The sequence below is a fragment of the Loxodonta africana genome, chromosome 26, assembly GCF_030014295.1.
Source record: "Loxodonta africana isolate mLoxAfr1 chromosome 26, mLoxAfr1.hap2, whole genome shotgun sequence".
NCBI lineage: Eukaryota > Metazoa > Chordata > Mammalia > Proboscidea > Elephantidae > Loxodonta > Loxodonta africana.
In genome coordinates, this window is record NC_087367.1 from 15,844,236 (window position 1) to 15,860,585 (window position 16,350).

A 16,350-nucleotide genomic window follows, 5' to 3' on the forward strand; every position below is an offset into this window, starting at 1 on the left:
AGAAGGTACTTTGTATCATCACAATGTTTTGGATTTTGTTGAGGGTTGCTCTGTGGCCTAAGATGTGGTCTGTTTGGAGAACGTCCCGTGTGCATTGGAAAGGAATGTGTACTTTGCAGCTGTTGGATGGAGTGTTCTGTATATGTCTATGAGGTCAAGTTGACTGATTGTGCTCTTTAGCTCCTCTGTACCTCTGTTGAGTTTCTTTCTAGATGTTCTGTCCTTTCCTGAGAGCAGCACATTGAAGTTTCCTACTATTATTGTGGAACTGTCAATTCTGTCTTCAGTGCCGTTAGAGTTTGTTTTGTGTATTTTTGAGCCTTGTCATTGGGTGTGTAGATGTTTATTATGGTTGAGTCTTCATGATGGATCATCCCTTTAATCATTATATAGTGCCCTTCTTTGTCTTTTATGATGGATTTTGTCTCAAAGTCTATTTTATCTGAGATTAGTATTGCCACTCCTGCTCTTTTTTGGTAGTTATTTGCTTGGGGATATACTTTTTTCCATCCTTTGATTTTTAATAAATTTACACCTTTGTTTCTAAGGTGTATCTCTTGTAGACAGCATATTGATGGATCCTGTTTTTTTTTTTTTTTAACCCATTCTGTCACTCTTTGTCTCTTTACGGGTGCATTTAGGCCTTTTACGTTCAGCGTGAGTATTGATAGATGTGAGTTTATTGCTGTCATTTCGTAGTGCTCTTACTCTCCTGTGCTGACTTCCTTTTGTTTGTGGAAGTTTCTTTTTCAATTCTTTTGTTTTTGTAGATTTTGTTTTTATTGAGACTTTATGTTTTTCTTCTTTATTTTGATGAGTAGATTTGTTAACTTTCTTTGTGGTTACCTTGAAATTTACCCTTATCTTCCTACGTTTGAACCAGCCTATTATTACTTGGTATCGTCTTGCCTTCTTCTCCATTAGAAAGTTCTATACCATACAGTTTAGTACCTCTTTTATTGTTCTGACATTGTTGTCGTTTACAGATTAACCTCTCTGGTTCCCTGTTGTAATTGTTTTGGTTTTGGATAGTCCCTGGGAGTTCATTTCCTCGGTTGGTATCTGCCTGGTACAATCTTGCCTCCTAGATTCAGACCGTGGTCTGATGTTGTTTGCTCTCAGACCAAAGGACTCCCTTTAATAATTCTTGTTATTTTGGTTTTTACACATTCCATTAATTTCTGTTTTTCTGGAAATGTCCTAATTTAACCATCATATTTGAAAGAAAGTTTTGCAGGATATATTATTCTTGGTTGACAATTTTTTTCTTTCAAGGTTTTATATATGTCATCCCATTGCCTTCTTGCCTGCTAAGATTGGGGAAGTAGCTGCCAGGCTGCTCAGTATAGCCTGGCTCGGAGGGGAGGGGTATAGATGTCACATAGCACCAGGTATTCAGGAGACAGGAAAAAAAGATAAATGTAGAGAGATGAGAAGTGAGAAATGAGGAAAGAAAGAAAAGGAAAAAGAGAGAGAAAAGAAAAACAGGAAAGAAAGAAAGAATGCCCCATGAGGTTCTCCCTTTTCCAACTATGTACCTGTGTGATGCTGGATTTTCGCTGTATACTTCAAACAAAACATTTCCATAAGAGATTGAATACAGAAGCAGTTATAAGAATCCTGCTGTCTTCTTTTAAGCTGCATATCAAAGAGATTGGTTGAAATGCAAAAGAGCCACTATGTCAATAGACAAAACCACAGAAACGGAAGCTCTTTGGAGTCCTCATAATTTTTAAGAGCAGAAAGGGGCCCTGAGACCAAAAAGTTTGAGAGCTGCATGTCCGGAGAGAAAGAGCTCAGGAGACTTCCAATGAGGGCTGCCCTGGCAGGCCTTCCTGGGAGAAGTCTTACACCATGGAGGCTTTCTGAGAGCCTTGGGTCCCTGAGAAAGAGGTCATCAAATACAGCAAGTGAAAAGTAGGGCCTAGATTCCAAATTTCCCTTTTTTTTTAAGGATGCATTTTTTTTTCCTAAATTTTATTTAGCTTGTTGTTGAGAATGTACACAGCAAAATATGCACCGTTTCAACAGTTTCTACATGTACAATTTAATGACATTGATTACAGTTGAGTCGGGCAACCATTCTCACCCCCCTTTTCTGAGTTGTTCCTCCCTCATTAACATAAACTCAGTGCCCCCAAGGGTCCTATCTAATCTTTCGAGTTGCTGTTGTCAGTTTGACCCCATAAAGAACATTCTTAAAAGAGCATAATGCTCAAGGCACACCTTTTTTACTAGTTCAGCTGAACAATTGTTTGGTTTTAAGATGACTTCAGGGGCCAACTTTCGATTTCTTTACAGTTTTGTACACATTGCGTCTCTGAGTGTTTGCCTTTCCTGCATTTGTGCGCATATAGGTTCACTATGCACACACGTTTATCGCCATTAACGTGTGTGCATATGCAGGCAAGTGTGTATCTGTGCAAATGTGTGCAAAAGTTGTCGTGTGTGTGCATTGATGTGTGTGCATGTGCCTGTTTGAGTACATGTATTCCTGGAGCCCTGGGAACGGGCAGGGCTGGCCCTGGGGTGCCCTGCTAAGAGAAAGGGGTGGTTGAGGATTGGTGGCATGGACCGTCGCCATGGCTGCATATCCCTGAAATCCCCTCTGCCCTCAGCCCTCTGCTCTCAGCAGGACTCTCAAATATTTTCATCTCCTATGGGAACTTCCTGTTCAGCTTCCTGTTGTTCTTGGACTTTTCATTCTTAGTTTCTTTTTTTAAAAAGTTTGAAATTCTTTAATCTGCCTTTTTATTTTGCCCAGAGAGGCACTGTGGTCCCCAGTCACCACTGGGAGAGGAAGAAAAAAAATCTTGCCAGAGCAGGCCAGGTCCCTCCTTGCCCAGCTGGAGTTGGACTCTCGGGATTTGAGCACAGACCAAAAACTCCTCTTTCCATCAAGAGGAACTAAGTCTGTATTTTGTAGATATCCAAGCACTTCTGCCTGCTGTGTGCCAGTGCAGAGGGGACTGGGAGTGAAACAGAGGCCAGGCCAGGGGGCTCAGGCAGTGGAGGAGCAGACAAGGCAGCCCTCTAGGACCTGGCTAAGGGCAGGACCCAGGGGTTAGCAGGCATGGTGATGACGCCTCCGTTCTGCCCTTCCTCCCTCCTTTCCTCCGAGAGCAGCCAAGAAAGGGTTCCAATACCTTCATCTGCCTGTGCCCACTCAACTTGGCCCAGCAAACCCCCTAGCCGCCCCCACCCCCGCCACCATGTAATTCCTCCTTGAGGACTGTGCTTGTGCCCTTGCTGTGCCCTGTACTTGCCACGTCCTTCATTTTCCACCCACCCCTTCTCCATGTGGGTATTCCTACTGCCCCCTTAAACACCTCAAGGAAGACTTCCCTGGTGCTTCCATGCCTCAGGGAATGCTTTGTCTATGGTGTTCTCTCCTCAGTGCTCCCTCCCCAATGCTCCCTCTCTGGTACTCCCTCTCCAGTGCCCTCTCCCCAATACTTCTTCTCTGGTGTTCCCTCCCTAGTGCTCCCTATCTTGTGTTCCCTCCCTGGTACTCCCTCTCTGGAGCTCTCTCTTATGCTCCCTCTCTGGTGCTCCCTCCCCCATGCTCCTTCTCAGATGCTCCCTCCCCAGTGCTCCCTCTCTGGTTTTTCCTTCCTAGTGCTCCCACCACCTGCCCCTCTATCTGGTCCTGTGGGTTAACTGTCCTTATTCTGTAACCTCTGTCTCCCACCTTTTTTTTTTAGTGCCCCCAACACCTGCCCCTCTATCTGGTCCTGTGGGTGAACTGTCCTTATTCTGTAACCTCTGTCTCCCACCAGGCTGTGAGTTTTGGGTTTCCTGGCATCCTCCAGCAGGTCCCAGATGCCTGTAGACCCACCCTAGGCCTACCCTCTGCAGTGGTATCCTGGGCTCTGAACTTGTTCTCGCCTTTTCCCTCTAGATGCTCCCAGAGGGCAGGCCCCTGTCTGTTTTTCTCACTGTTAATTGCCTGGGTCTGTCGGTCCTGAATAAATATGTGTTATTTCTCTTTTTTAATCTCCCAGTGCATTGCCAGGACAAACTCATCTGTGTTTAACCATTAATGATTGACCCCTATTTTGCTCTTAGAGGGGTTTTCGTTTTAGCAGGACACAAACTCTTTTTTGTGTATTCCTTTTTAACCCAAAGGACGGGTGGAATTTGGCAGCATCCTGGAGGAGATGCGGAACAGCGGTATGCAAAGGAGCTTCAAATGCATCCCCAGTTTCTAGCTGAGTGACTGGCCACGGTCACTACTGTTGTTGTTAAAAGGTATCGTCAAATTGGTTCTGACTCATAGCAACTCTATAGGACAGAGTAGAACTGCTCCATAGAGTTTCCAAGGAGTGCCTGGTGGATTCGAACTGCCGATCTTTTGGTTAGCAACCATAGTTCTTAACAACTACGCCACCAGAGTTTCCCCATAAATGTTTGAACAGTGGGGTGAATGAGAGACAGGGAGATATAGTGCAAGGACCACGGCTCTGGGGTCTAAGAGAGCTGTAACTTTCTGTGGGACACTGGACAATTTTCTTGCATTGGCCAAGTAGACACTCAGCCCTGCCTTGCAGGGTTGTTGGGAGGAGGGCAATACCAAACGCTCAGAGCTAGCCCCTCGCAGGACGCAGGACAGTGCCCAGTAAGGATGTGAGTGAGAAACCTCTCAGCCAGTTCTCCGGAACTAAGGGAGGGCCAGCACCAGCCGTTCCCTGGGGCCTTTCCTCTTCCTCCCTGGCCTGAGGGGGCTCCTTGGACTCAGTGTTTATATGACTGGATTGTTCCTCTGGGCCCAGCCCATGCAAACAGCATTCCTGGAATCTGTTGTTTATTAGCAGGGATGAGAGGCGGGACACCACTTGCTGGGTAAATCATCCCTCTAAACCTTATCTCTGCCCAGCACCTTTAACAACAGCCTTTGCCCACAGCTGCCCCCTGGAGCTGCTGCAGCCTAATGGGGTGAGTTTGGGCTGTGAGCCTGTCATCCACACCCACCTCCAAGGAATGCTCCTTCCTCTCCTTCTAGTGCCCCCTTTATAAACCTTCCCTCAGGACCAAGGAGGGAGCCTGACAAAACCAGTTCGACCTTGCCATCCAACTCCGTTTGTATTGAGAAAGCCCACATCACTCCAGACTCCCAACCTCCCAAGCAGGGATTTAAGATGGACCCTTTAAAACGTTTCCTCCTCCTCTGACACCGGACTAACTAATCCCTGTTACTTCAGCCCTCACCAGACTTCCAGTGTCCTCACAGTCTCATGCCCATACGGTTTGATCATTCCTGGGCTGAGTTTTATCAATCTTCTGCCTTTTCCCTCCTCCTCAAAGCCTCGCATTGGGTCTCTGTCACCTCATACCTACCATCAGCAGCCTCCATGAGATGCCCTCAACCTCCTTTTTCCTTTAGGTCTTCACTGACACCTGCCTGTTCCCTGCAACCCTCTCATGTGCAGGCAGCTTTCTTCTGGGTCTGGAAGTAGGGTAGAGGTTTTCCTTGTCCTCCACTGATACTCTGAAGCCATTTTTACTCATTCCTTCAAAAATGCAAAACAAACCACTTCCTTCAAGTTGACTCCGACTCATAGCAACATTGTAGGTCAGGGTAGAGCTGCCCCACAGTGTTTCCAAGGCCGTAATCTTTATGGAAACAGACTGCCACATTTTTCTGCAGCAGAGTGGCTGATGTGTTCGAACCACTGACTTTTTGATTAGCAGCCTATCCCTTAACCACTGTACCACCAGAGCTCCTTGAATTTCTATTGATTTCCAAGAAGAGTTACATGTCCACTGCATTTTGTGGTCATGAAACCTATGAACTAGACCTGTGGTTTTTTCAATTAATGTTCAGCAACTTAGGGGTTACCCCATTGCCATTGAGTCAGTTCCGACTCATAGCTCCCTATAGGACGAAGTAGAACTGCCCTGTAAGGTTTTCAAGGAGTGGCTAGTGGATTTGAACTGATGACCTTTTGGTTAGCGGCTGAATTCTTCACCACTGGGCCATCAGGGCTCCAGTATAGAGGTTGTTGTTGCTGTTTTTAGATGTCATCAAGTCAGTTCCGACTCACGGTGACTTTATGTACCACAGAACGAAACACTTCCCAGTCCTGCGCCATCCTTACAATCATTATGCTTGAGCCCATTATTGCAGCCACTGTGTCAATCCATCTCGTTGAGGGGCTTTCTCTTTTCCACTGACCCTGTACTTTACCAAGCATGATATCCTTCTCCAGGGACTGATTCCTCCTGAAAACACGTTCAAAGTATGTAAGATGCAGTCTCACCATCCTTGCTTCTAAGAAGCATTCTGGTTGTACTTCTTCCAAGACAGATTTGTTCACTCTTTTGGCAGTCCATGGTATGTTCAATATTCTTTGCCAACACCACAATTCAAAGGTGTCAATTCTTCTTCAGTCTTCCTTATTCGCCGTCCAGCTTTCGCATGCATATGAGGTGATTAAAAAACACTGTGGCTTGGGTCGGGCACACCTTAGTCTTTAAGGTGACATCTTTGCTTTTCAACACTTTAAGGAGGTCCTATGCAGCAGATTTGCCCCATGCAATGTGTCTTTTGATGTCTTGACTGCTGCTTCCATGGATGTTGATCATGGATCCAAGTAAAATGAATTTCTTGACAACCTCAGTCTTCTCTCTGTTTATCATGATGTGGTTTATTGGTCCAGTTGTGAGGATTTTTTTTTTTTTTTTTTTATGTTGAGGTGTAATCCATACTGAAGGCTGTGGTCTTTGAGCTTCATCAGCAAGTGCTTCAAGTCCTCTTCACTTTCAGCAAGCAAGGTTGTGTCATCTGCATAATGCAGGTTGTTAATGAGCCTTCCTCCAATCCTGTTCTTCATCATATAGTCCAGCTTCTCAGATTATTTGTTCACCCTACAGATTGAATAGATATAGTGAAAGGGTACAACCCTGATGCACACTTGTCCTGACATTAAACCATGTAGTATCCACTTGTTCTGTCTGAACAACAGCCTCTTGATCTATGTACAGGTTCCTCATGAGCACAATTAAGTGTCCTGGAATTCCATTCTAGCTTAGAGGTAGGCACAGTGAAAACTGTTGGATTTAGCCAAGTTTGAGATTTTGTCAGGCAAGTAATGCCAAGTTCCAAGGAAGCTGAACATGTTTGAAACATAGTAATTATAGTGAAGATGGAATCTAAGCTGGGTAAAAAGGATCGTGAAGACAAAAGCAGGATAGTCGGAGAAAAGGTGATGTGATCGATGGATTGGAACTTTGTCAGTGGATGATCTTCAGGTGGACACAAAAGTAAGTGCACCTGGAGGCTAGAAGGTTGTGGTGGGAGAGCGAGAAGCTGGTGGCTGAGTCTCGGGGTGGTACAGTTATTGATGTTATTTAGGAATGGGGAGTCTGTAGGGGAGAGGCTGAGTTGGGGTAGGAAAAAGTTGGAGGCCAGGAAACTGGGAGATCAGGGTATGAGAAGGGGCAGCCACATGGATGTTAAAGCCTTAAGAATGAAGTCAGGGGACAGAAACATGACTCAGGAACGACAGTCTTCAATAAACAAGGGGAAGAGCTGGGAGGTCAATAAAGTTATAGCAATCACAGATGATATGGTTAGATTGATTGTGAATCAAAGAGCTCTGGTGGTGCGGTGGTTTAGTGATAGGCTGCTAACTGGCCTCCTGAATGGCTCTTGGGATCCCAGAAATCCTCAGTCCTCACTTTGAAAACTCCTACTCCATCCCTGTCTTCAACAGCTTTAGCAGATTTTACGGTGGTATCTGCTTCTTCTGTCAGTGCCTCAGTTGATACAGGAGAAGAGGGTTGGGAAAGAAATGAGCCGTATGCAGGTAAAGTCGTGTTTTACACTCCCAGCAACAGGGTATGCCTGCACCCCAAGTTGCTGCTCCCTGATGGTGGACTTCTGGGCAGTTGTTAGGTGCCGGGACGGCACCGACTCATAGTGACCCTATGCACAACAGAACGAAGCACTGCCTGGTCCTATGCCATCCTCACAACTGTTGCTATGCTTGGGCCTATTGTTGCAGCCACTGAGTCAATCCATCTTATTGAGGGTCTTCTTCTTATTCCCTGACCCTCTACTTTACCAAGCATGATGTCCTTCTTCAGGGACTGATCCCTCCTGATGACATGTCCAAAGTATGTGAGACATAGTCTTGCTATCATTCCTTCCAAGGAGCATTCTCGTTGTACTTTTTCCAAGACAGATAAGTTCGTTCTTTTGGCAGTCCATGGTATATTCAATATTCTTCGCCAACGCCACAATTCAAAGGCGTCAATTCTTCTTCGGTCTTCCTTATTCATTGTCCAGCTTTCGCATGCACATGAGGCAATTGAAAACACCGTGCCTTGGGTCAGGCGCACCTTAGTCTTCAAGGTGACATGTTTGCTTTTCAACACTTTAAAATGGTCTTTTGCAGCAGATTTGCCCAATACAATGCATGTTTTGCTTTCTTGACTGCTGTTTCCATGGGTGTCGATTGTGGATCCAAGTGAAATGAAATCCTTGATAACGTCGGTCTTTTCTCCGTTTATCATGATATTGCTTATTGGTCCAGTTGTGAGGATTTTTGTTTTCTCTATGTTGAGCAGAAATCCATACTAAAGACTGTAGTCTTTGATCTTCATCAGTAAGTGCTTCAAGTCCTCTTCACTTTCAGTAAGCAAGGTTTTGTCATCTGCATAACCCAGGTTGTTAATGAATCTTCCTCCAATCCTGATGCCCCATTCTTCTTCACATAGTTGAGTTTCTGGGATTATTTGCTCAGCATACAGACTGAATAAGTATGATGAAAGGATACAACTCTGACACACACCTTTCCTGACTTCAACCCATGCAGTGCCCCCTTGTTCTGTCTGAACAACTGCCTCTTGATGCACGTATAGATCTCTCATGAGCACAATTCTTTCGGAATTCCCTTTCCTCGCAATGTTATCCATAATTTGTTATGATCTGCACAGTCGAATATCTTAGCGTTAGTCTAATATCTCAGGCAGAGTGGTAGTTAATAAGGGATATGATGGCAGGGCAGGGACAGGTTTCCAGGTAGTAGTCCGTTCTCTTCACAACCTATCCACGCTCTGCCCTGGTGCTCTTTGGGGACTCAAATTGTAACCTCATACCTCACAGCGCCTGCTCTGGGCATCAAGTGGTCTAAACTGCAAATCATTCTATTTCCACTACCTTTTGGGTAAACCAAGGCTTCAAACCAGTTTGTATGGATTCAAATCCCAGCTGAGAATTTTTAACATTTCTGACAAGCTCGCAGGCGATGTTAACGCTGCTGGTTAGGGACCAATCCTGACAACCACTAGTAAAGCGGTGGCTCTCAAAATTTGTTAAACATAAGAATCACCTGGGGATCTTGTTCAACTGTGGAGTCCAATTCAGTATATTTGAGCTTGAAGCTCTGGGGTAAACACACAGACAGGCAGAATCTAACATTGTCTTTTAGTCAATGAGAAGTCTTCCAATGGAATTGTCACACGTTCATACAGGCCCATCGTCTGCCCTCCAAAGCCCCTGAACTGCGTGTGTCACAGGCTTTTGGCAGAGAGAGAAGCTGAGGTGGAAGGAGGAATGGGTGGTAACCAGTCTTGGCCACCAGCCTGTTGCGGAGCCAGGAAAACAACTTTCAAAAGAGGGTTTCTTTTCACCTCATCTACCACTCTGAAGCTGCAGTGCTTTCTACTCCCAAGAGTAGCACAAATACCCATCATCATCACATCTCTCATCCGGGACCACTTCAGGCTTCCCCCACAGGCATATGCCACTGTGGATAGGGATCTTGGAGGCCACCTGGGAACATTGTCGCAGTGCAAAGCAACACACTGAGACCTGGGCCCAGGAGGTAATGTGACCAACCCAAGGTCACCCAGCCAGTTGGAGACCGTGTTGGGCCTGGAGCCCAGTGATCAGGGTCTCAGGTAACACTCCTAACCGCTCCCCCCCACCCCACACTCACAATCTGCCTAGATTATAGCTTCATGTGTTGGACTTGCCTCCGCTCCCAAATTGCAGGTCCAAGAAGGCTGTGCTGGCTCACAGGACCTGGTGCTCAGAAGAAGTTCAATAAATAACTGTGAATGGGCTGGGGAGGCTGGCAAGGGTTCCAGTTCAGTGAGTGGCCAGGGTTAGGGAGCTACGGAACTGTGGTTAGTATTAAAGATTAATTTCTGATAAGGTCAAGGTCAGAAGGCCAGTCTATAGCCTGGATGGGGAAGTCAACCTTTGGAAGGCACAAGGAAATCAGTCCTTGATCAGGGCTAGGGATGAGTGTCTCGCTGAGGTTGAAGGTCAGCCAGTCTCTGGCTGGGGTGAGAGGCCAGTCTGGCTGAGGTCAGCCCTTGGCCTGGGTGAGGTCTGGGTGCCTGGTCAGTATCTTCTCCTTGCAAAGCAAATTGGCCTCTCTGGTGCTCCACCCAGCACCCCTGGCATCCTGAGCGCTCTTGCCCTGGTCCAGAATGTCCAGTGTTCCCAGTAGAGATGAAGGAGTAGGCTCCAGCTCTAAGAGTAAGGTACTCATGAGAGGCACTGAAGGTCACTGAGTTGGGTGCCCTTGCTTCTAGGGCTATCCTCAGCAGCTGGTTTGGAACGCAGACCCTGTATGAAGGACGCAGAGACTAAAAAGCCTTCAGACCGTTGTAGGCATTTCCTGTTTTCCTGTGAACTAAAAACTCAGCTTCCTGCTTGGAAGAGTCCATAGGGACGGTTTCTTTTTTTGGTGGTGGGGAGGAGTGTCTGGGGTGGAGGATGCAGGCTTTGTTGGATTTCAGGACTAGCTCTCAGGGTCCCATTAGGAGGTGGCAGGGGAAGAAGGGTGGGAAAGGAGAGAAAGAGCCCCCAGACATCTCTGCCTCATTTCCTGGCTGGGCTTTTGTGTTCGTATCCACAGCTTTTAGAGAGAGCAACATGTCTAGTTCTGTCAAACAATTACAAGTGTTTCAAACAAAGGTGAGATTTCCCTGGAAAGAAAGCAAAAAAGACGCAGGACTGTGTTGGAACAGTACCCAGGAGCAGTGTAGAGAGAACTGGGTCTGTTCAGATGTGAATCCAGATCGAGGTTCAAATCACAGGCACGAGCCTTGGATCTTCCTTCCTGCTGGCAGTGTTGCTTGAACAATTTACTGAGCCTCTCTGAGCCCCAGGGCACTCATTTCTGAAACGGGGTCTTAATTGCCACCTCGCAGGTAGCTGCCAATGGACGGGAAGGAGAAAATAGTGCCCGCCTGTTATTGAAACCAGTCTCCTTGCCTTTAGCTGGGCACCAAGGGGAAAGGGGTACATGGGCAAGAGAATAGAAGCACATCTGATCCAGAAACAAACTAGTCAGCTCCACTTCTGCCAAAGTTACACTTCTAGTCCCAGGCCCCCTTCCCTCCCAGCCTCCTTTGCAGCCCCTACAGGCTCCTTCTCCTTCTCTACCCTCCTCCCCCCATCCCCTCCAGCTCCGGCTGCTTTTATTGTCTCATTGGGTGGTAGCTTAGGAAGGGCACATGGGGCAGTCAGTCAGAGAGCAGAATTTCCTGCTTGGCCCCACCCACCTCCCCTTTGGTTGCATTTCTCCTCACCAGGCTAGACTCTGTCTGCTTCTCTTCCCCTGCCAGGGGTCTCCCAGGGAATTCCACCCCGTCAATGTCCCTGAAGAACACAGATTTATACATCCTCATACAGGCTCCCAGATGGTGCAATTTGCATTGGGCTGCTCACCAAAAGATTGAGGGTTCAAACCCACCCAGTGGCACTAAGAAAGAAAGACCTGGTGATCTGCTTTTGTAAAGACTACAGCCAAGAAAATCCTACGGAGCTGTTCTACTCTAGCACATGGGGTCACCATGAGTCGGAATTGACTCAACAGAAACGGGTTATGGTCTGAGGCATGTTGCTTAATTGCACTGAGCCTCTATGTGCATCACTAGCTATAAAATATGACAAAATACACGCCCCCATGCTCAGCTGGGATGGATGGAACAGAAAGCAGGGCCATTTAAGGAAGGCCAAGATCTGTGAGAAGATGTTGGCCAGGACTGGCCCACTGGTCCCATTCCCACGGCAGGACCAGGACCGAGCTCCAGAGAGGCTGACCTTGGCTAAGTGGGTGGGCTGAGAGTGAAGGGGGGCAGGCATCCAATCCAGCGATGCTCTGATTTCATCTGGCCCTTGGCGTGCTGTCTTTGCTGTAACTACCCTTGGCCTCCATGGACAGTGCTTGGTGGATGGGTCCTCACCTTTCCCCTTCCTGGTGGAGCCTCCTGAGAGCAGCTGAACAGCTGGAGGCACAGCATCAGTTACTACCATTTCACAGCCAGTGGCCATGCTGACACCTACAGCTCTCCTGAGCAGTAAAGGTCCTCCTCGTCTTTCTCCTCCTTTATCCCAGCCTGAGCATCTCTCTTAATCTCTCCTCCTCCTTCTCCTCCTTATTCTCCCACCTTGTTTCTCAGGACAATAATGTGAAAGTGAGGTTGTGGTTGTTAGTTGCCCTCAAGTCGGCTTCAACTCAAGACAACCCAATGTACAACAATATGAAACATGGCCCAGTCCTGCACCATCCTCCCCACGTTTGGTGTGCTTGAGTCCTTCGTTGTGGCCACCTAGGGGGCTCATCTATTGTACAACATTCTGTTATGATCCATAGGATCTTCACTGGCTGATTTTCAGAAGTAGATCACCAGTCCTTTCTTCCTAGTCTTTCTTAGTCTGGGAGCTCTGCTGAAACCTGTCCACCATGGGTGACCCTACTGGTGTTTAAAATATCAGTAGCATAGCTTCAGGTATCACAGTAACATGTAAGCCACCACAGTATGACAAACGGACAGTGAGGTTGGTTTAGTATATCTGGTGATAACACAAAGGACTTCTATGTGCACATTTTGTAACCCAAGAAGCAGACGATTGGATCTTCTCTCTCTCACTCTATAGCTAAATCTATCTATTCTTGGGTTGAGGCAGAGCCCAGCCCTGATGGCCCTGGATTAATACATTCTCCCAGAGAGGAGCCCTTAAAAAGCCTAGTTCCCCAGGACTGGTACAACCTCATAGCTGGGGGCTGCAATCATTGCATAATCACAACATTGTTCTTCTCCCAGGAAAAACACCAACCCAACCAGCTGCTGTGTTTCGGGATCAAAATCCCAAAAGAAGGCCTCCAGTACCTTGATTTGGCCTCTCCAATGGGAAAGTGAAGGCTTAGTGAACTCTCAGCACACTTTTGTTTCTTCTGAGGGAGCCCCCCACCTCCTACACCTCATCCTGCCAGTCCGCCCTCTGGGATGCTTCTGAGACCGGGAATGAGTGCTCACTGGTTCCTTCATTCATTCTCTGAAATACATATGAATACAGTTCAGTTTCACTGAAGATCACAGCTGCTTCATCCCACACTCGAGTCTCCCTTGGCCTGGCTTTATTTCTTCTCGTCATGGCACGTGTCGCTTTAGTGTGGTCCTAGATCCAGGCAGATAGGACTCTCGCCCTGGCCCTGTGATTTAGGTGGCTTGCCCTCGCCCTTGTCCAGCTGCTCCCTTTCCAAAGGTCAAGGAGTCAGCTGGCCCTCTTCTAGACCACCCTCTGTGTGTTCAGGGTGCTAGAAGCCCTGCCCTGGTGGCCCAGAGCCCACGTCGCACCACCTAGTCCGTGGGTCCATCCTCCCAGGGTGAAACCCCTCTCCTAGCATGGACATCTCAGACGGAGGGCATGGATGGAACCTGGACAAGAGGGCTTGGTGTTCACACAGGAAAAGCCAAGACACTAGGGATGTGAGACACAGCTTAGAGAGGAAAGAGAAGTCTGTTGGTTGGGGCCAGCTCTCCCCAGGCGACTGAGTCCCAGGGAGAAGCTTCAAGGAGTCTGAGAATTCTAAAGTCAAAGCAGGTTGTTGTGAAGGTATGTTCGTCAAGGGATGAGGATAGAACATACTTTATTTAACAATAGTTTGATTTATAGCTTAAAAGATATCAAGCCATGTGGTATGTGGGTCTCCACTGCACTCTTGCTTCAAATGTCAGGGCAGTCTGGATCTTCGAAAGCATTACGTAATCCATTTAATGGTGATGCTGACTGCTTGCTGTGGAAGTTCTGCAAGGGCAGGGATTTGGGTTGGTTTTGTTCACTGATGTCTCTCTAGTGTCTAGAGGAGCAGCTGTCACATAGCGGAAACTCCATAAAAATTGTGAAACAAGTGAGTGTGCTCTGTTGTCCTCTGTCCTGTCTGTAAGTACTTTCTGTACGGCTTCTGGGGTCAGCCAGACCTAACCTGTCACTGCCTTCACAGCCTGGGCAACCTTCGGTTCTTTTATTTGTAGAATGGGCATAAGAATACAACATTTCATGGAGTCCTAAGGACTAAAGCTATCTTAGCCGCAATTTCCTCATCTATAAAATGGAGATAATTAGAGTGTCTATAAGGATTCTGGAAACTCTAGTAGTGTGGTGGTTAAGAGCTATAGCTGCTAACCAAAAGGTCGATGGTTCAAATCTACCAGGCACTCCTTGGAAACCATATGGGGCAGTTCTACTTTGTCCTATAGGTCACTGTGAGTTGGGATCGACTCAATGGCAACAGGTTTGGTTTTATAAGGATCCCTGGAGCCCTCGTGGCATGGTGGTTAAGAGCTCTCCTACTAACCCAAATGTCAGCAGTTCAGATCCAACAGCCACTTCCTGGAAACCCTACAGGACAGTTCTACTCTGTCCTATAGGGTCACTATGAGTTGGAATCCACTTGAGAGCAATGGTTATTTTTAATTTTTTTTGGTATAAGGAACCCTGGTGGCACAACAGTTAAGTACTTGGCTACTAATGGAAACATTGGCTGTCAAACCCAACCAGAGGCTCCATAGGGAGAAAACCCTATGGGGCAGCTCTACTCTGTCACATGAGGTTGCTATGAGTCAAAATTGACTCAATGGCACCTAACAATAACAACAACAGTATTTTTGTCATACAATTTCTGTGAGGATTTAAAGATGAACTGCTGAGCACAATGTCTGGCACAAAGGGAACAACAAAATAAATTATTAATAAGCTAAAGAATAAAACATGTATGGTGGATTGCAGGTATTAGTGTTCAGGAAGGGGTCCTTTCAGAGGCCCCCACTGCAGCCAGTGGGTGACTGCCTGCTCCAATGTGCACAAGGACTGAAAAGAAGTGATGTGTCTATCTGTTCCCTGCATCTGGGTCCCAGGACTGAGGCTGAGCTGATCTCAGCTCTCAGACAGCATTTACACGATCCCATGGGGGAGATGAGACAGTGATACATGAAACCTCCCATCACACACAACTCCCAGGTACCTGTATTGAAGGGTAGGTGGGCTGGGCTCTGGCAGAGATTTGTCCCAACCGCAAAGACTGTTGTATTGGTTTCTGTCTTAGTCTGGGTTCTCTAGAGAAGCAAAACCAGTAAAGTGTATAAATATACATATGTAGAGATTTATATCAAAGAAACAGTTCGCACGATTGTAGAGGCTGGAGTGTCCGAAGTCCGTGGATAAGGATAGAGGTTTTTCTCGATTCACACAGCCACAGGGACTGGTGAATCCAAGATCAGCAGGTTGGAGAGCAGGGCTCCTGTTCTCAGGCTGTAAAGATTGATAAATCCCCAAATCTGCAGATGAGGTGATAGCTCAAGTCCCAAGAGCCAGAGGTCAGACAAACAGGAGGCAGCTGCAGGATCCTTGAGCAAAAAAGCCAGAACATCTAATTATATTTGGATGCAGGCCACACCCTCAAGGAAACTCCCTGTCAACTGATTGGCTACTCACAACAAATTCGATCATGGGAGTGATCACATATAAACACTGAGAATCAGGGCCCAGCCAAGCTGACACACAATCTTAACCATCACAGTTTCTTAGGGCTACCGTGACAAAATACCATAAATTGAAAGGTTTATAAGAACAGAAATGTCTTTTGTTTACAGTTCTGGAGGTTAGGAGTCCTAAATCAGAGCGTTAGCCATGTTGATTCCTTCTAAAGGCCCTGAGGGAAAATCTGTTTCTTGCTTCTTTCTTAGCTTCTGGTGATGGCCAGCAAGCCTTGGCATTCCTTGGCTTGCTGATGCATCTTCACTTGGCCTTTGTTTCTCTCTGTCTCCTGGTGTCTCGTCTCTTTTATAAGAGCATCGCTCAGATTGGATTAGAACCCACACTGCTCTGGTATGATCTCCTGGTATTTTAACTAATAATGTCTTCAGTGATTCTGTTTCTAAACAAGCTCATTTTCACAGGTGCCAGGACATCCTTTTGGGGGACCGCAATTCAATCCATAACAATCATGAAAACATTTTAAATAAATTGAAATGATTCCTGTGATTTTGCTAATCGCATGTTGAGAAATGAAAGAGGAAGCTGCCCCAGCTCCCCAAACCTTTTCT